We start from the raw sequence: 23,139 nt of genomic DNA on the forward strand, positions 1-23,139 counted from the left end.
TCCGTCTTTTTCATAATCTCAAACAGTCCAATGTATTTCACGCCTTCGATTTTGTAAGTTTCAATGATGCCCATCTCAATGTTTTGATGTATGACTGTGTGATACTGTGACTGTTCAACTTAGTGAAACAGATCTATATATATATATATATATATATATATATATATATATAGACACGCATATATGTATGTATATAAAATTATACGTCATAATGTCAGATAGTTGCTTTCTCAAGTATAATGTGCAGTTTCACTTTTGGTCAACTACTAATTTAGTTATCTAGTACACAACAATGTCTTTTGTTTCTTAAATGGGAAAAAAGAGCAAAGTGTTTTACTGGCTTTGAATGCCAGTAAAGTGCTTAGGGAGCACTGTTAATCTGGCAACAGGACTCATCTCACTTTATTTGCTTAAGTATTCTAGGAGGGACAGAAGATGTAAATTGGAGATCGCTTTAAATATTCATCTAATTCACTTAAAAGGTTAATAGATCAACAGGTATATGTATCATATCTGTCATTTTCCAAACAGTGAGATCATGATATATGAAACTCTGATTTTCCAGTCTTGACTGACTCATTCAGTGAAAGAAAAGTTAAAAAAAAAAAAAAAAATAGATAAAAAAAAATTGCAAAGGACAAAACAAAATACTAGACAAACTTAATTATAGTTGAGAGACAAGGACAGCAAGCAGGAACACAACTGTTTTATTTTTTTTGCAGCAGATCTTTGCCAGCAAGTACTGTCCATTTTTGGTCTGTGGTACAAGACACAATCATAACAGTGCTTACAGAGAGTGTATAAAATCTGTTACACATATAATCCAAGTGCTGTTATAATCAGTTTTTGTACTAGAGAAGCACTTAACAAGTTTACAGTGTTCTGTGTACTATAAGGATCTTAGTGCCTTGTCTGAAGGAAGCTCTTGGTAGGGTACAGTGGGAAAGCCCATTTAGGGCTAACCTGTGCGGTATATCTCATTGAAGTACTTCTTTATAGAACTAAAACCTTGTCCCGGGGGAGACCTGCAGCTTTGGGCTGTTTCGTTTTTCAAAAGACAGCCTATATCCTTAACTGCAATGCAGACTAAACACCATCAAAGTAACTGAATAATGTGCTTGTTTTGTTTCAGACTGGAAGCCAAGAGGACAGGCATTTTTTGTTTGGCTTTATAGAATGACTGAATAAATCTCTGCTTTAACATATATTTCTTGGTCGTCACGTGTATTTCCTGCTTCTAGTCAGAGTTTTCAACCTTGTAGCTCAATACCCAGGGAGAATGCCAAAAAAATAACAGGGAGGTAACACATCCAAAAAAATCAGGGAAAGATTTTGAATAATGCTTTTATATACTTATAAAGATGATAAAATAACAGATTATGCATTAGTACACATTTCCTTAATGATACAAAATGTGTCAGTATTTAGTGACTGCAATCTTCAGTGATTTATTGAAAACCACAAATTTTATGAGGATTAGACCAAATATTATATCAAGAATTAGAAATATTCTGTGAAGTTGGGGCAAATCAGAGCTATGCTTCCACTGTCTCATCTGGTTACATCTGTATCTTACACACACACATTTTACTTATATCTATATACATGTGTGTGTGTGTGTGTGTGTGTGTGTGTGTGTGTGTGTGTGTGTATGTACATATATGCACGCACACACATACACACACACAATACGTAAAAAAACAGTGGTCAGGATTCAGAAACATGGACACATGTAACATACTGCACACTCCTGTTTTCTGCAGGATTTAACAGTGTGTTAAGCTTGAGTATTTCAAAGTAATGCTACAGTACTATGATGGTACCTCTCTGTAGTTTATAGTGCTCTTGCTGATGAAGGTTTCAAACAAATGTAACAGTCCAAGGGTATGGATAATTCTAACTAGCTTCCTGGTCTACCCCTCAGAAGTTTTCTCTGGCATCAGACTAGCATGGTAGAAGCAATTCAAAGAATATCTGTACCATGCTATGTGGCATGTAAAGATAAACTTGACATAAATATTCAATATACCATCAGTGGAGTACCGCCACTTGAACTGTATCACTGAATATGTGAAACGTGAATCCTGAATAAAATATGCAAAGATGACTCTGGGACAATATTTACAAAAAGATATGCACTGCCATACAGTAGTCTGACAGAAGGGTCCCCAAAATGTCTACCCTAAAAATGTAATTCCAAAATTCCATAAAGTTCAAAAGTTGTAACCATGTAAAGCAATTAATTAGTTAAAAATGGGCAAGCACTTTTTTACTAACACTGTTTTCAGCAAATGCCTATAGATTTTACAAAGCGCAATACTTTGAGCTCAGATTTTTCAAGTTTCTTTCTAATATTCAAAATCTTGAATAGTACACTGGTGTAGTGGTAGGGTTGTCGCTTCACCGCAAGAGGTTTTCCGGTTTGATTCTTGGCTGGGGTGCCTTCTGCGCAGAGTCTGCATGTCCTCCCTCCAAATGTTACAATAAAATAAAAAATAAATAAATAAAACTAAAACAAATTACAAAAAAATAGCATTGCTGTCTATAAGATACTACATTTTATCAAAATTAAGTGGTTTCATTCCTCACTAATCATGGAGCTTTTTCAGAAAACTATACTCTAAGAATATAGCTTTAAATAGGAGAATTAGTCGCATGGTTTCATAGTCATGGCATCCTAACATAAAATAACCAAGAAAAACACTGCAATATATTTACAGCAATGAAACGTGTTAAAAGGTATAACAAAAAGTGTAACAAATATTTAACAGTCTAAAATATATAGTTACCAATAGTTTTCCAATTCACAATTTAAACCTCATTATCTAGCCCTCTTTTTAAACAAAAAGCTGTTAATAGATATTTTATCATTAATACCTGGTGCATTTGTATCATTCAACAGGATATGCCATTGCAGTTCCCTAGCTACTAAATATGCCTCCCAGTCGCCTCCTCAGTTAAAAAAAGTACTTTTTCTAACACAAAAAAAAACAAGAATTTTTTTAAAACATATACACCCACTAGTGTGTTTACTCTAAGCATTAGTGTGGTCACCCCTCCTAATTGAATATGTATGCTGATAAATCCTCTTTTTTAACATCCACTCTGCCTTCCCAGTATAAAATGAAGGGCAAGAGAATTTACCCCCTGGAGTTGCAATCAAACTTGCCATTAGATGCTAGTACCCTAGGAAAACTAGCAACGGTAATATTTATTGCTTCATTTATAAATATATACTGGGCATAGATTCAGGAAGATGTTGTGGTCAGATTTTCTGTTCATGTTAGATACTTAATCATTCTTCTGGGACAAGGGTTAGATTTGCCTATGTTCCATATTCTTCTCTTGGTTATGCTATTAAGAGATCACAAAAGTATTCATTCTCTCTTGCTTAGTTTGTCTCCCCATATTTGGCACGCTTGGGGTGTCCAAAACATTTACCCACTGCTTTAGCCATATCATCTCTCAGCAAATGAAGGACCTTTTTCTGACCTCTCAATCTCTCCCTTAGTTCAATCCCCAGCAAGGTCACACAGTAACACACATGACTGCTTTGTCTGTGTTACAGTGGGACAGTAAAGGCAGTACTTCTGGAATAATATGGCAGTCAGTGACATAGGCAGTATTAACAGTAAGGTTCAGAGGCTTGTTCATATGAACCACTGCACAAGAAGCCATCTACCATGAAGAGACAGCTAATGACTTGGAAACACTCAGTAGTACTTATCAGGGACATGTCGGTGTTAGAAAGTGGAACAACTGTGGGGTGTAGTGGGGCATTGCTGTGGGAATGACAGCCAGTAGGGTATGCAGACCATTTACAGGGAAAAGTGTTGAGTTGCATTTATGGTTTCTACTAAACAAATTCATCTGAAACTTTTCCACTGCAAAGAAACTGATATAGAAAATATGATCTTTACTTTAAGAGAAACAAGAGCAACAAGAAGTGCAATGTACTGTGTGTGTAAAGAACATTTTACATGCTTCCTTTTCCGTTTTCTTTATACTTGTTTGTTTTTCTTTTTTTTTTCATAAACTTCTATATTAATCTCTGCCAAAGCAGACTTAATTCACTGAAAAAGCAAGCAACAGTATATAGTTTCTGTCCAATAATAAAGACACGCCCCCTGTCTATGTGCCGAGATTTCAGAGCAGCAAACCATGAAAACAGATGGGTAAATGCCAAATTTAATATGAACAGGGTGCTTGTAACTTTCCTATGAATTCCTGTAAAGTTTCAAATGAATGCATTTCCTGGAGGACATAGATAAACAATACTACATAATGAGATGGATTTACTTGATACTACCTGAATGTAGGTGTACAAAATGGGCCCAAACTACATAAGCAGGAGGTGGTATATCTCCTATAGCAAGGTAGAATAAGCTTATGATACTATAACAGTCCTGAATTAGTACACTTTGAAGGCAGAGCACAAATGTGTGTCTATGAAAAGATAAAATGCAATGTGTAACTCAAATAACAATATATGTATTTTTTGTGAAACAGGCTTTATATTTTTTTAACCAGTGCAATGCATTGCAGCCAACAACAGTCCCATTTCCTAAACAGCATTTCCCTTACCTGCCATGCTGCAAATCTAGCAATAATCCTGATCTACTGCATTAATTGTAGACTTCCTAGCAGTGGCATTTAGAGTAATTTCATTCACTATAAATAGTTCAACAGCACTTTGTTGCATATATACACTGTCAGAACTACAGTATGTATGCATGTGCATGACCACAGTAAGTGAGTAATGGGATAGCAGGTATACATGGGCAGAATCCAGCTGTGGTTAGAAAGATTAGATGCCATAAAGCCCAAGTGGACCCTTCCAAGTCCAGGGGAACACTGCTGACAGTGTGCATGTGTATGTGTGTGTGTAGTTGCTCGCTTATTGTTGTTCACTGCTGACAATTTCAAATATAATCTTGCAGTTTGCCACTTTCTGATACTGGATAGGTAAAACCACACTAACTTATTACCTCAGTTACTACATTTCTGATTGTTACTTATTACTGTACTGTTACAACATTTCAGACAAGGACTACTGTAAACAATACTTCACTAGAAGGTACTGGATTACCTGTTTGATGTACTTTTACTGCATATTCTGACTGCTCTGCTCTTTTGATGCTCCATTTCAACTAATTTGCTTTATAGTTACTGCACTTAGAACTATTCATTTAAAATACGGGTACCTCTTGCTTTTCAGTTAGTATACACATATCCATCGATTGGAGTATATGTTGCCTATTGCTGATACTAATTACACAGAAACAAAATTCGCCTAAAGATTTAAAATTTTCATGTTTTTATTTTATTTATTTAGTCATCTTTTGTTAACTGGGTTACTCCTACAAAGCTAATGGCCTCTTTTTAGGAGATGTCCAAGGTGGTATTTATACTCCTAGGGGAAATCTGGTCATGGCTTTAGGGAACTTCTCCCACTCATTACATCCACAGGGCAAATTCTGGGAGGAGGCATGAAGGGGGAGAGGGAACATGGTGAACTTTATCTGCAACACATTTTATTTAATCTTGAGAATGTTGAGAAACCATAGACAGATAGTTTGCATGGGACAATTTGGTAAAACCATTGAAAGTAAAGCCCGAGTATTTGAATAATATTATTCATATAAGCTTGGAAAATTTCTTGTGAGCTAATATTTGAGAGAGTATCCCCCGGATTCACGAAACCTCCGTGTAAGACTTAATAAGTCTTACTCGGAGGCTGCAGTTGAACGGTTTGATGTCAGCGTGCCATGAATATTCATGAGGGCACGCTGACTCAACCGTAACTCTTACATGGACTGAGTAGTAAAGCAGGGGGCGTGTCAGACTGCCAAGCAGTCTAAATGTGCATGCCCCTGCAAGGTTTTAAAAAGCATAATGTCAACAGACAAGAGCGAGTTCACTCAAATGTACCTGCACGCAACACCACACTCCCTGACACTGTAAACTCCATCACAGTTATAAAACGTAAAATATTAATTTTATTTTTTTTAAATCCACGATATAGCTGCCCGTATTTGCGCTTGTTTACACAGGTTTGCCCATTGCTTAACCACAGTTAGAAATTGTGACAATGAAGAGCATATAAGAACTACTTATGCAAATTAATCCAAATAGCAGTAGCATAATGGTAGAGCGTATGCACAAAGAGGAGGCATTCACGGTTCGAGTCCCAACACTCCCTTTCTTATTAATGTTTTAAATCAGTATTTGAAATAATACCAGACATATATGATTAAAATATTATTAAAAGCAGTGAAATGGCCAATGTATCAGTGAACAAAATATATATTTTAAAGGATCCAGATATATAATAGCCTGCTGTTAAGCAGCGCTTTACCCAGCTAAACAGAGGTGCCTATAGTTTAATAGTGCTTTACCCAGCTAAATAGAGGTGTGCATAGTTTAATAGTGCTTTACCCAGCTAAACAGAGTTACCCATAGTTTAATAGCACTTTACTCAGCTAAACAGAGTTGCCCATAGTTTAAGTGAAATTTACCCAGCTAAACAGAGTTGCCCATAGTTTAATAGCACTTTACCCAGCTAAACAGTGTTGCCCATAGTTTAATAGCATTTTACCCAGCACAACAGAGTTGCCCAAAGGTTAAAAGTGCTTTACTCAGCGCAATGTGTTTGCGCGGATGTGCGCGCCGTGCCAACCAGGGCACCGTGGAGCAACGTAGAGCTAAGTTGTTTAAATGCAGCCACACCCCCTAGCCTGTCTAGACAGTATTAAAATAAAAGAATGACAAGGGTCGAACCCAGGACCCTGTGCATCATAATCAAAGTACAGAACCACTAAGCCATGACAACATAGGGGAAGCAGCCACTTTTAACATTCATATACTTACGAATGGTAGTTTAACCATTACTAAGCAGGTCTACAGTCAGCCAAGAATTTTACAAAACAGCCAATCACAAAAAAGTACGGGAAATGCGGCATATTTAAGCCCCATAGGCGGGAATACTCACCATAACTGATTGCAGCTCACATTTGCAGTCAGAATGGCAGGTGCAGGAGAGGGTTCACGCTTCCGAGCACAACGTTGGGGCATCGAGGAGTCCAAATACATGATTTGGCTCCTTGTCCACTGTCACGAGTCAAGACTCCTGCAGGGCCAGTTCTAAGGGATGGAGTACAAGGCAGAGGCTTGGAACCGGTTATCTCGTGACCTCACCAGTGCCACAGGCATTCCTTGGACTGGTGAGCAGGTCCTTCACCACCATGCAGACCTGAAGAGACGAAAGCAGGACCGCCAGAACCAGTGGATACAGGAGGCCCGTGGGATGCAGAATGCCCCACAACCGAGTATGTAGCCATGGAATGCAGTATGTAAGAATTGATAATGGAGTATGTATAACGGATAGGTATGTCTCAATATCCCTTCATTTACTTTACAGCTGCAGGTGACCTTGCTACGAATCAGCAAGCCTATACTGTTAGGCTGCTAAGGCTGCGCCACCAGGCAGGTTAGTGATTATTCTGCATGTATTGTTATATAAAATATGGGAGAGAGCATGAAAGAAAGTGTTGTAGTCCAATAAAACAGCCATAGAATTGCCTGAATAAGTCATCTGCATGTACTGTCAGATAAAAACGTCAGAGAGGCAGAAAAAGAGTATAGTAACCCATTAAGAAAGGTAACATATGTCTGGAATAATATCTCTGCAGGCACTGTCATATAACAAACGTAAGTGAGCCTGAAAAAAGATTGTTCTAACCTATTAATAAAGGTATAATATGTCGTGAACATGTCTGCCATAAACACTGTTAAAAAAATAAAGGAGTGAGCCTGTGGAAAGGTGTGCAATGTCATTAATAAAGGTCTAAAACCCAGAGTGTGTCTGTGTCACAGTCTGAAATGTTGTTGTACCCTTGCATTATACAAACAGTACTGTTTGAAAATGTGCTGGCAACCCAGAGTTATGCAGTCCAATATAAAGTGGGTGATGGAAGTGCTAGTAGCTGTGAAACATATATACAGTCCACAATAGTGAGTTACTGGCTGGCATGAATAAATAAACCTGGCACACATGTAGCATGTAATTATTCACCAGAAATGTGAGGGTGTGTCAAGAAATGCAGGGTTCTGTACAAATCAAAGTGAAAATGCCATGTAAAAACATCCCAGATATGTAGATAAAGAAATATAAATGCAAACAAGAAATATGTAGCAGTAACATCTGCATCCTGGACAGTTAGTATGTCAGATATAGGTCAGGCATATATTGAACTAGCCAAACCCATGACACAACCTAATGTATGGTGGCAAGTGTAATAATACAGGTAGGGGATACACACTTGCAGTCACTGGGAATGTAGTGTAGACTAAAAGGTCATTATAAGATGTTAACCGAGGTTTTTTCTACACCCTACTGTATGTGCATAAACCATGCAATTCCACACCTCAATGGGTATGTGTAACCTTAAATATTTGCTGGGACATATGTCCTATTGTTCTATAAATATTTTCATTGATGTTGATGTATGTGCCCTGTTCAAACACCACTTTCATGGTGGCCTGTTGCTACCAAACATCCCTGCATGCTGTTGGAATATCCACTGTCGTTAAATATATGCATGTGTTATGCTTGCTGTTCAACTGTTGGAACCTTGGTGTGTTGGGTTAATGGGAATATTACTGCATGTTGTTACAACTAATCTGGAATGCTGTTGTTTATGTTGTAATTAAACACACCTAATCACAGAACGTATGGGAAGGCCGGTCCCAGCGGACCCACCTGTCCCTCCTCAGTTGGCGAGTGCACCTGCCACTAGCAGCTCTCGTGCCCAGACCAGACTCCCCTCCTCCATTGGTCCTGTGCCACCTTTGGGTGGAAGTGCTGCAGGGGATGGGGCTCATCCCCCCCATGCAAGCGTGGGTGGAGGAGGGCCACCTGTCACCCTTGCTAGGGTCCGGGCTGTGGTGCGTAGGGAGATCCAGCGTTCAGTTACTAATCCCCTATGCCAGCTCGAGGTGACAGTGGCACGTCTCTTGGGTGAGCCTGCCCTTCCTACACAGCCCTCAGCACAGCCACCCTCGGGGCTGTGAAGGTGCAGTGGTGACTGCCCATGGGTGGGGATCTCAGTTCCACTGTTACCATCTGTAGGCTCATGGGCTTGCGATTTCCAAACATCCTTCCCCATCAGTTGTGTTCACCCACCCCATGTGTCAAACCATGCCCCTGTATGCATCTTGTTTGTCTTGTCTGTTTACCTCCCCAACCTACCTCCCCAAATATACCCACTTCCTCTACCTCACATTCCACTCTCACCTGAAAAAATTTTTTTTAAAAAAGGCAATCTGTTCCCACAAAAAAATAATGCCCCATACATAGCTGCCCAGTTCGCACACATGTCTGCTGGACATGTAAACTGATAATTCTAATTGGCAGTACAACATATTTTGTTGTCCTCACCCTCTCTCAGGGGTGGAAGGTTTCAAATTTCACACCAAATTTCAAATATATGCACAGCTGTTGCTGGTAAAGAAATGGGCAGCTATGGACCTTCCCTACACCCATCCTGCACATCCCGAGCTGGTTTCCCTACTGTCTTTCCCTCTTTGTGCCCCGTTTTTCACCACTTTCCTATCTCCCCATTTTCTTTTCTTTAAAAGAAATTAGCGCGGGGGTTAATGGGAGTAAGCACTTTTAAGCAGTAGTTAGCGGGGGTGCACGAGTGTGAGTTTGTGTGCGCTTAGCTAAGCATTGCTAAGCATCAGGCAAACCCGCACAAACCTGCTTAAAAGTGCCTTAGTCACTCTGTATGACAAGGCCCTTGTACTGCTCAGCAGCAAAATAAAATACCTTGTCAGTCTCGAACCCGGGACCTTGGACTCACCAGTCTGCATGATGTACCACTACACCACAGCAGATATACAATAACTTGGTGCTGAAAGCAATATATCATGCATTACCATGGGTGAATGTAAAGGGAAAATAGGAATGGCATAACACAAATCTTGTTCTGTGGGCCTTAACCAGCAGGTGTTGTGGAATTGCATGACATGACTGTGAAAAGAGAATCAGCCATGCTAGTAGGGAATAATGTTACAGTAGCACCTTACAAACCCCACACAGTATCAGAGCAGGATAAACACTGGCATATTTGCATAGGACACAGGACAGACCTCCCAACAGTGACTGCTGTACAGTGAAGACCCTGATTTGTAAACAAATGTTAGCTGTGCCCCTCTGACTCCCTGTGAAATGTACTACCAGTAGGCAGAAAGGTGGGGAATCTCACTTAATGACAAATGTCAATAAGTGAGAGTAGACACTGCTTGCACGTCAGAAAAGGTGTAGTAATACATATGCTCTGAATCCCCCAAAGTATGAACTGAAAAATGTCTGAAATATATCACAGGTGTATCCCAGTTATATGTACCTTTCCCTGAGGCTGTTCAAATATATACGTGAGAGTATCTGAGGCCTGGAAGAGTCACAAACACACAGGCATATCAGCTTGTCTGCTGTTACACTCTCTGCAAATTGCTGTAGAATGAATCCCACAAGCATGCCCTTATGTAGAAGTACAACACAGAAATATCAAAGGATGTAGCCATGTACTACTAGCAACCACCTGTGACAATGGCATTGTTCAGGTGCTGAAAAGACTGCTGTGGTGCACAGTCAAAGAATACTAGGCTGACCTCTGTCTACCATCTGGATATGTCCACAGGTGGGAGCTACTCAGACAGACTACTAGCCTTTATAGACTTACAGGTACACAGCAACTCTGCATGTTCAGTAAGATAAACATCATACGATAATAAATAATGCATTCTGCACTTCTGCACCCCTACCCAAAGGTACTATATACCCATGTACTCAGGCACAACCAAGGGTATAGGTAGGCATACACAGTAGTGAAATATGTCCAGTTGTCCTGAGCAGACTGTGCTAATGTCAACACAAACCACAAACTGTTCAGAAGTGAGTAACGTACTAATGACAGTGTAGCAGTTAACAAAACAGTGCATGTGCCTGATATTCATAATTGGTAGTACAACACACTTAGTTGTCCTCACCCCTCTCTCAGGGATGGAAGGTTTCAAATATCCCTCAATGTATTGCATATGCACAGCTGTTGCTGGGAAAGAAATGGGCAGCTATGGACCCTCTCCACACCCATCCTGTACATCTCGAGCTGGTTTCCCTACTGTCTTCCCTTCTTTGTGCACCCTTTATCACCACATTCCTATCTCCCCATTTACTTTTCTGTCAAAGAAATGAGTGCAGGGGTTAGCGGGAGTGAGCACTTGTAAACAGTAGTAAGCAGGTTTGCACCACTGTGCGCATGTGTGCGCTTAGCTTAGCAGTGCTAAGATATGATAAGCTAAGCCAAGCTTAGCTTAGTATTGCTAAAATACAATAAGCTAAGCTAAGCATAGCTTAGCATCGCTAAGCATCACGCAAACCTGCTTACAACTGCTTAAAAGCGCCTTAGTCACTCTGTATGACAAGGCCCTTGTACTGCTCAGCAGCAAAATAAAATACCCTTGTCAGTCTCAAACCACACACCTTGGACTCACCAGTTTGCATGACGTACCACTAAGCCACAGCAGATATACAATAACTTGGTGCTGAAAGAAATATAACATGCATTACAAGGAGTGAATGTAAAGGGAAAATAGGAAAGCCATAGGAATACATTGCAATAAAGAAATATAACATGGATTACAAGGAGTGAATGTAAAGGGAAAATAGGAAAGCCATAGGAATACATTGCAATAAAGAAATATAACATGCATTACAAGGAGTGAATGTAAAGGGAAAATAGGAAAGCCATAGGAATACATTGCAATAACTACTGTTGTATGCCAGTTAATTCCCTAATTCCAAAAGAAAGTACATACTCCCATGTATCCAGTGTTAGCATTAGGAGGTGTGAGTAAACTTACACACTGAGAAGAGTGTACTGGAAGAAGCAACAGTCAGGTTTCAGTACAACATGCATTTCACTGGCTACAACCCAGCTTCAGATATGAGACATATACCAACCTTCTGACTGACACAACAGTGTCCACAGCAAACAAGCATGGTCCCCACCTTGCAAAACTGAAAGGCCTATGCCTACCTAACCTATCATTTTATAGCAGTGTCCTGAAATCACAGCGAGAACTGCAATTACCACACAGCAGGCTGCATGCAATTACTAAATGGTGGGCACCAATTGGTGCAGAGGCCATCACATTCACATGTGCAGATACCTACAAAAGCAGCCTGTACTTGCTGTCCCCACATGCAATAATATCATTGCAGCAACTGGAGAGAGAGAGAGAGAGACAGACAGACAAACAAACAGAGGCAGTTGAAGACACCAAAAAAAAAAAACACTTCAACAGGTACAACAGACAGAGGTGAGAAATACAAAGGTAAGGTATATAACAGATATGTATTTGCTGGCATCCGAATTATGTGTCTGAAGGGTACTCTACATACTGTGAACCCTCCATATGTGGTAGCAGTCCGTATCAATATGTATATGCAGATGTGCATAGGGCAAGGGACATACTACAACAGTTAGTGAAGGCTGGACATACATATGCAGTTGAAGGTTGCTATGTGCACATATCTATGTAGGTTGTAGTGTGCGGCACTGAAAACAGCAAGCAGTGCAGGTATATGTCATGTGGTGGTTAAATGCTGTGGGACTGAGTTACAGCCAGTGAGGCCTGCTACAGCTATATGGTCTGAGGACAGCGAAATGCATTCTGCACAACACTATGCAATATTATTACATAATTGTATGTCTCACAACTGTTTCATAATTGATATTCCCACCATGAAAGATGGGCAGTATATGTGCCTATATGTGCATGTATATGTAAAGCAATGGATGTTTACAAGTATGTGTATATATATGTGTGTATACATGATAAGCAACGACCAAACTAATAAACAAATACAGACAAAAAGCCACCAGCTAGACGATAAATATTGTTTAATAACAAACAAAACTTGTACAGCTAAAACGTACTTTGAACAAACTTGCGACAAACTTAAAACGCCAAATAGAAACACTTAAAAAACAAGAATAGAATTCAATGTGAGCACTTTCGTTTAAATATTTTAAACTTCCTCAGACAAAAAACATCTATTACATCACTTCCTTTTATAACCGTCACAGAAAATTGCGCCAAATTCAAATTGGAGCATGCTCAGTAGCTAAAAAATGGGAAATAGAATTTCTAAATACAATTCAAGGAATGCTTAAACAACAGCAATTGAATACTAAAAAGACAATAATAATACATTATATTATATAAAAATTTAAAAACTAATAATTTAGATCATTCTTTTTATGTAAATCATGAAATCACAACTTCCCCAACCCTTAACATTTATAAATTATTAAATAATAAAATGTCACAACTAATATATTCCATATAGTAAATTATCATATAACATATATTATTATTACATAGCTTCCTCCATATACACTCAAAATTATTAAAATACTTAAAATCAAATATTAAATTAATCTTGAATTTTATTACGAGTCAATGCTTTTAATTTTAAAATTGGCCCTATTGAACTTCTTTCATTTAAGCCTGGCATACAATCAGCTTGTAATTTAATTTGCCAGGTAAGTTCTCTTTCTTCTAAAATTAAGTTCCACGGGGTTCTTTCTTCTATTTCCACTTGATCTATTACCATATAATTAAAATTATGATTATTACATTCACTTATATGTTTTGCTAGCGCGTTGTTTAATTTTTTTATTTTTTATGGCATATTCATGCTCATAAATTCTCTGAGTGAATGTTTTCTCAGTTTTTCCTACGTAAAAGGAGAAACAAGAATTACAACTTGCAAGGTAAATAACTGCTTTAGATTTACAGTTAAACTTCTTTTTAATATAATACTTCTTATCACGTATAGTGAAACTATCTCCTTCTTGAATTTTAAAGCACCATTTACATGCTCCACATCTATAGTTTCCACTCTTCACTTTTTTACACATTCCCATATTATTATTAGATTTTAATAAATCTTTAAAACATTTCCCTTTCCTATAAACTATTTTTGGAGATTGACCTATATGGTTTTTATTGGGCATCTCCAAATACGGTTTCCCAGTTATTATGAAAGACTTCTTTTAATATTTGACAATCTTGTGAAAAAGTGATAACTAAGGCTTTTGAAAATTCTTCTACTCTAGTATTCTTATTTTTACTAGATGTATCTAAACTTATGGTAGTCTCTCTATCGTCAAACCTACTTAAATCTCCATTACTTGCAGCATCAGTGACAACTTCACTTTTACCTTGCAAAATTGGTTTAAAATGACCATTTTCTCTTTTTTCAATAACTTCTAAAATTAATTTGTTTATTAACCACATTGGATATTCCTTATTAATAAACATTCTCCTTAAATATTCACATTCATTTAAGAAATCTGAATAGCTTGTAATAATTCACGCAGCTCTCACCAATTGACCTTTAATTACAGATCTTTATTGTCTAGCTGGTGGCTTTTCGTCTATATTTGTTTATTAGTTTGGTCGTTGCTTATCATGTCTACAGTTTGCTTAGACGAAGCAGCCGTACAGCTAGATGACTCCATCGAAGGTACCGAAGGGTCGATTGGGAATTTAACAGCTTTGATTTTGAAGTAACGCAGTGTGTGGATATTTTGTATGAGAAACTAAACAAAAATGACGATGGTCATATGAATAGGCGTGGAAAAGAAGCACCAATGCAACCTTCACAGACTAGTTTTAATTTTAACATCACTCCAGTTTGTTTTAATTACCAGATGGGCAGGAAGGAAGCCACAGGTTTGGACAATGGTGAAAAAGAGAAAGATGTTTCTGTTAATCAAGGAATGCAGTCGAGTAACTTTGGACTTATGCACAGAGATGGACAGAGAAAATCTGTTCCAATGCTAAATGAGTGGTTGGAATCATCGTTTGGTGTTTCTGGACAATCTAAAGGAGGTAATAATGCTAATAATGATATTGATCATAAATTAAATGACTTTGATATTAAATTAATGAAATGTAGGAAATTGCAACTTGAAAGTGCATATCTGAAAGAGTGCATCAGACTTAATATTATCCCTAAAGGATTGCGCTTATGGCGATACCCTATGGGATTGGTTTATAATTCACCTATGCATATGGAACTGTTGCAGTTGTTCGATCGATGTGCAAAGATCTTTTGAACATGCTGATTAAATATAATCAGATAGAAGTTGATAATCTGATATCTGAACTTGATGAACTTGATAAAATAATTAGAGAAGATGTTTCTTTTGATACAGTTCAATATGACATGATTAGAATATATAATAGTATTGATCAATACATTATTAAATTAAAGAATGCTAAAACAGAAAAAATTGAAAGAGACATTAAACAGTACGCAAATGGGATAGCATATCCCAGACCTCCAGGTGGATTTAATAAGAAAACCAAAACCTATTCTTTAAATCAAGCTTATAGATCTGACCCTGCAAGAGAAGGCCAATATGAAGGGAATCTACATAATGATTTGGTATATAATGATGAATACCCTGAATTAAGACGCTCTGAAAGGCTTAAAAATAAAATTCCTTATGGTAACCAACAATCGGCGGGGTATCAAGGTGCCAGGCCCAAAGACAAAAAATGGAGAACATAAGAATGCATAATGGTTTGGATATTGACGAGAATGGACATGAAACGATTATGCAACAATGTAGTAAGAGCCTACATAACAAGTTACGACAAGTCATTATGAATAAATCTGGTGACTTTAAAGTTTATAATTTTACTCAAATTGATTTTAATCAGGAAGTTGCAAATTTACCGTCAAAAGGCTTTTCATTTGTTCCTTTTAATACATTTGATGTTACTTCAACTATCATTGATATGAAATTGTTTTTAAGAAAAATTAACTTTTCATTTATGTTTCAGGATTCAATGTCTAATGCATCACATAAATTTAATATATCAAGTATATATAATCTCCCCTTGCATCCTAAACTTTTAATGTACGAAAAAATGTGTGAAAGTCAGTTAAGGAATTTAGATAGAATTAATAAAAAAACAAATTATCCCTCAAATGTAAGTAAAGATGAATTAGAAATTTTAAAATGTTTACAGAAAGGGAATATAAGAGTTATGAAACCAGATAAAGGGGGAGGGGCAGTGATTATGGATGTAGATTTTTATAATAACAAAATGGAGTTGATCCTAAATACGGACACTTACGAAAAGGTATCTTTAAATGAGTTGAATTGTGCTTATAGAAAGATTTTTTTACAGATTAATGATATGTTTTTAGATAAACGAATAGATATTAATTTATTTAATTATCTTAATATTCTAACACCCAGGATTCCGGTGTTTTTTTGGTAATCCGAAAATGCATAAAAATATAGAAGATCCCCCCATGCGGCCTCTGGTGGATGGGAGAGATTCCATCATGTCAGCATGTGCTAAGTATGTTGATTATGAATTAAAAAAAGTTATGATGAATGAAGAATATATCTCTAAGGATTCCTGGACATTCTTAGAGCACATGAATCATATATCGTTTGATGCCAAAGATGTTTTGGTAACAATAGACGATCTATATACAGTTATTCCCCATGATATTGGGCTTCAATGGATTAGTGAAGTTTTGTTTAAGTCTTCTGTTCAACAGGACTTAAATAATCTTATAATTGAATTAATTGAATTAGTATTATATAATAATTATTTAAAATTTAATAATCAATATTATATCCAAAAGAAAGGGGTCGCTATGGGATCATCATGTGGTGGAACTTATGCAAATTTAGTTATGATGTCCTGGGAACAGACATTTATTTTAATAGTAAATATAATAATTATATTAAATCATATCATCGGTTTCAGGATGATATATGTTTAGTCTGGAGAGAGAATATAGATATTTTAAATGAATTTTTAAGTTATATCAATGAAACCACAAACTTTTTCAAATTTACGTGGAATATTAATTTGGATAATATTAATTATTTAGACATTAATTTGATGAAAGATTATGAGGCAAAAGTGTATATTTCCTTGATTTATAGGAAAAAACATATTCTAATGGCTTCCTTCATTATACTAGTGCACACCCTGAGCACCAAAAAGAACTGTTATTAAAGGTCAATTGGTGAGCTGCGTGAATTATTACAAGCTATTCAGATTTCTTAAATGAATGTGAATATTTAAGGAGAATGTTTATTAATAAGGAATATCCAATGTGGTTAATAAACAAATTAATTTTAGAAGTTATTGAAAAAAGAGAAAATGGTCATTTTAAACCAAGTTTGCAAGGTAAAAGTGAAGTTGTCACTGATGCTGCAAGTAATGGAGATTTAAGTAGGTTTGACGATAGAGAGACTACCATAAGTTTAGATACATCTAGTAAAAATAAGAATACTAGAGTAGAAGAATTTTCAAAAGCCTTAGTTATCACTTTTTCACAAAATTATCAAATATTAAAAGAAGTCTTTCATAATAACTGGGAAACCGTATTTGGAGATGCCCAATATAAAACCATATAGGTCAATCTCCAAAAATAGTTTATAGGAAAGGAAATGTTTTAAAGATTTATTAAAATCTAATAATAATATAGGAATGTAAAAAGTGAAGAGTGGAAACTATAGATGTGGAGCATGTAAATGGTGCTTTAAAATTCAAGAAGGAAATAGTTTCACTATACGTGATAAGAAGTATTATATTAAAAAGAAATTTAACTGTAAATCTAAAGCAGTTGTTTACCTTGCAAGTTATAATTCTTGTTTCTCCTTTTACGAGGAAAACTGAGAGAACATTCACTCAGAGAATTTATGAGCATGAATATGCCATAAAAATAAAAAATTAAACAACGCTAGCAAAACATATAAATGAATGTAATAATCATAATTTTAATTATATGGTAATAGATCAAGTGGAAATAGAAGAAAGAACCCCATGGAACTTAATTTTAGAAGAAAGAGAACTTACCTGGGAAATTAAATTACAAGCTGATTGTATGCCAGGCTTAAATGAAAGAAGTTCTATAGGGCCAATTTTAAAATTAAAAGCATTGACTCGTAATAAAATTCAAGATTAATTTAATATTTGATTTTAAGTATTTTAATAATTTTTAGTGTATATGGAGGAAGCTATGTAATAATAATATATGTTATATGATAATTTACTATATGGAATATATTAGTTGTGACATTTTATTATTTAATATTTAATAATTTATAAATGTTAAGGGTTGGAGAAGTTGTGATTTCATGATTTATATAAAAAGAATGATCTAAATTATTAGTTTGTAAATTTTTATATAATATAATGTATTATTATTGTCTTTTTAGTATTCAATTGCTGTTGTTTAAGCATTCCTTGAATTGTATTTAGAAATTCTATTTCCCATTTTTTAGCTACTGAGCATGCTCCAATTTGAATTTGATTTTGGCACAATTTTCTGTGAAGGTTATAAAAGGAAGTGATGTAATAGATGTTTTTTGTCTGAGGAAGTTTAAAATATTTAAACGAAAGCGCTCACATTGAATTCTATTCTTGTTTTTAAGTGTTTCTATTCATGCTTTAAGTTTGTCGCAAGTTTGTTCAATGCGTTTTAGCTGTACAAGTTTTGTTTGTTATTAAACAATATTTATCATCTAGCTGGTGGCTTTTCGTCTATATTTGTTTATATATGTGTGTGTGTGTGTGTATATATATATATATATATATATATATATATATATATATATATATGTGTGTGTGTGTATATATATATATATATATATATATGTGTGTGTATATATATATATATATTGTGTATATATATATATATATATATATATATATATACACATATATATAGATATATACATATAGATATATATAGAGATATATAGATATATACAGAGATATATATGGATATATATATATATATATATATATATATATATATATACACAGTGAGAGAGGGAGACACTGGGTCAGACGTATTGCAACAGGTGCCTGGTGACCAAGGCATGGACTGAACACCAGTGTTGATACTGTAGTGCCATACCCCATTCCAAAACACTTTACCCACTAACTACCAGATAGGTGGTTGCCTGCCTAACACTGAAGGTGTCAGAAGGGAACATGGGACACAGGTGGACAGTAGCCTCCCCTTTGATATTCACAGTGCCTCACTAGTCTTGTAATCTGTCTATGTGGTACGTGTAATCACAAACGTTGTGTCATGTACGGAAATATAGGTCAGTGTTCCCCTGTACTCATCACAATGCCCCATGTGGTATGTACCTTACATGACCACTACAGCAAGTGGAAAGGCCACAGACATGCCGCACAAAGAGTAATACTGCCCTCAAACACATACCCTATGCAGACTGACTCACATAACCACAGGTACAGTGTGTTGCATACCGGCCACCCAGAGGTTACCTCTCCCGAACATACAGAGTTATGTCACACCCATAGCAGTCAGACAACCACCATGTCAACACCTCACAATCCTACCGGGCTACACGGCCTAGGTCCCTAATCCCCGCCACCTCACTAAACAGCACATGCTGGATGGATAGGCTCCTATTGGCAAATATGCCATACTCTGGAGTAAACCACCCAGCAATAACAAACAAGGCTCCTCAGTAGCAGATGTCATACATACCCCTGATGATTGTCTGGGGGATAGATAACACGCCCTGGGAATCACCTCTGTGTATCCGGTTGACAGGAACAAGTGAAATCAAATCACATGTGTGTCAAAGGCCAGGGTAGCATATGGCTAGGCTGCTGTAGGCCCTAGGGCCAATAGCATATTACCTACCTATGACACAATGCACACACATATGTACTCAGTGCAATACCTGCTATGTGAGATGGAATGAGTGTGACAGTGAATGTGTGCAAGGTCTGTATCGGTGTGATAGCTTAGTGTGAAGTTGTGTCTGTCATGGTCGTTTGTGTCCTAGGTGTGAGGCCAGAGAAAGATGTGTCAGTTATTGGGATGCAGACATAGTAGGATGGCATATGTTGTGACGTAGTTCCTTGTGTATGACTGCGGTGTCTCATTGTAGGCTGAAGCAATACATGTATGCTCAGTAAGTGGTACTGCTGGTGAATCCAGCTGACATTTGAACTGTTGTACTACTTGAATCTGTAGGCCTAAACAGCACAGTATGGTGTATGTTCACATTCCCTGGTAACACTGTCTTGTGTGTTTCCTGTAGTCTGCACAGATTACATACCTCAGGCATAGGTATCTGTAAGTAGGGGCACACATTACTGTAAGGTACACAGGAAATGCTAATCTGTGTCAGCATACATTTGTGTGTTGTATGAATGTCTGATGTGTGTGTAATGATGCCTGTACCATGTCCGCAATCACATGTGTGTTACAGGGTTTGCGTGTGTACCTAGCAACATGTATACTCTGTTACAGCAGTATGCCAGCTATATTAACAACTGTGCACATATGTTAGGTAGGGGTATGGCATCAATGACTAGGGTGGGTTACTGGTAATACTGTAACTGTACTTCACATTCATTGCAATGGATGACATATTTCTTCATGCATTAGCTTGATATGTACCCCCCTGGCGAGGTTGTGCATTGGATCCCAAACAGTGTGCCGAGTACTGGTGTATACTGGTTTGTTATATGGAGTGTGGCAGGCACTGTCAGCCAGTTGTGGGCTGAGCACTATGTAGTATTGAATGTGTGTATCCTCTGACAGATGAACAGATGCTATATATGGCAGTTAACTGATATCTGTACTGCATAATGTTAAGTGTGCCACATGATTTGCTCACACATATCGTTTACCTGTCTTCCAGGCTTATGGCTCATCAAAGGAATCCTTCCTACACAGTCACAGAGGAACAGGAAATACACCACAGCCTGGTTCAGCACTATACCCTGCTGTTTTCCAGGGCCAGCCAGCACCAGCATGAGCGTACTGCACTGTGGCAAGATCTTGTTCATCAGGTAAATGACATAGGTATGCATAACTGGACATATGAGCAGGTACGCCATCACTGCAGTGATTTAGACATGTCTGGCGGCGTGCATCCGATATTCATAGACAACAGCTTGCCACAGGTGGTGGGGTGGCCATACATCCCTCCCTCAGCAGAGCGGAGGAACTGCTCCTACGTGTGGTGGCTCCTGGCCTACAGCAGCAACAACATCACACATGTGTCATCATGGAGGCTGGAGCCACCCAGCATGGTGACATGGAGCGTGCAGGTAACATGCCCTAGCTGTAGACTACTGTTACCTGTATTGTTAGATTATGCATATGTGAGATGTGTACTGTGTTTAGCAGTTGTGCTGCCAATTGTGTGCAATACTGATATTTTGAATAGTATCTGTACACCTATGCCTGTTGTTCTACTGTAGTTTAGCACACTCACAGTAGCAATGCCACAGTTGTGGCCACTGACAAACTGTGTCATATTCTTGTAGGTCCCTCTGGTGTGACAGCAGGCCAGACGATACATGCTGGTGAGTGTGTTAACACTTTAAAATTGGTATTGAAATGTGCATGTCATAGGTGAGGTGAAGGCCATGTACATAACACACCTACGCATAATGCATGCTGTGCATGTTTGCTGTGAGAAGTTAAACATCTCAGTAAAGTCAGTAGCTGCCTCAATCACATGCAATGTACAGAGCATCAGACACAAATGTGGCAACACTTTACTACACATTGGATAGGCATAGCTGATGCACACAACATAACACATTTGTCATACACAGTACACCTCAACATGCTACACATAGTGTAACTGGACACCTGCTGCCAGGTCACACTTCAGTATCCCACGTCATCCACACACCATACATAATATACCTGAGGGGTAGGGGCCTAGCATGGGGCTGTGCAACACTCTTCAACACATAACACAGTCATGTTAGGCAATGCTCCCTATTGGGCAACTCCCACACCATTGTGCAACGTGGCTGTGTAATTGTGAACTTAGCCATGGCACTGCGGTTCAGGTACAGCATGCTAGGCGGTGGCCTAGCACACTTTAGTGGCCTTGAGTGACCACATGATGCATGATGATGATGGCTAATGGTACTACACCCCATAGAGTTACAGTGACCACAGTACTACACATAGCTGTCATTGCTTTGCACCTCCATGTTGTGTGTGTGCACACATATGCACCTATACACATTATGCATAGCATGTTGTGTGTGTGCAAACATATGCAACTATACACAATATGCATAGCAGCCGCATTCTGTACAAAATGACACATATTTGTCCTGGAATGCTATTGGGTATATAGGTCACATGACACACATTGGGTATGTGTGATGTTTAATGTTGCAGTCATGTACCATGCAATGTCATGGCTGGCACTGGCATATCTGGAATATGACCCACACTCACCATAACCACTGTACAATGGCCATGTCCAGGATTGGTATTCCATCATGTATACATGCACCACTCATCCCATGTGTGTACATAGCATGTGTGTGCTACACCTGTGTCCACAATTATCTGCTACAGACACAGACACTGCAATCAGACATGGAAATCCATGTGACACACAGATAACACATGCAGCCATGGTATGTATACCTGTGAGTGATGGTGCACAGGACATTGCAGAGCTTATAATACTTGCACAGAAATGTTGTGTCCTTGTACACATTATGTTCCAGGGTGTAGGCAATCACTGAACATGTACACGTATGCACCACAGCCATGTACACTGTCATTAACTATGGCTGTCTACACTCACAGTGCATGGACTTGATCAACACTTATTCTGCATGCTGACACATGTGACGTGACTGTTTGCTTTGTGATACTGTCACCCACCTTCAACCACTATTGAGTATGTTTTGGATTGCTGTTGTGTGTGTGTATCTGCTGTAGTGAGGAGTGTGCATGTGTTCCTGAGTGCATGTGTGCATGCGTGCATGTGTACATGTGTTCCTGTGTGCATGTGTGCATATGTGCATGTGTTCCTGTGTGCATGTGTGATAACATCATGTACAGATTGTAAAGTGTGTTTCCTGTCTTACTCTCACAGGTGCAGAGGTTGGGTTGGCTGAATGCAGCAGGGAACCTGAAGTCACTGCCACAATTAGTGGAGATGATGAGACATGTATTGTGGTACAGGCAGGTTTGACAGGGTC

The sequence above is a fragment of the Protopterus annectens genome, chromosome 9.part0 (genome assembly GCF_019279795.1).
Source record: "Protopterus annectens isolate FY-2018-M chromosome 9.part0, PAN1.0, whole genome shotgun sequence".
NCBI classification, from domain to species: Eukaryota; Metazoa; Chordata; order Ceratodontiformes; family Protopteridae; genus Protopterus; species Protopterus annectens.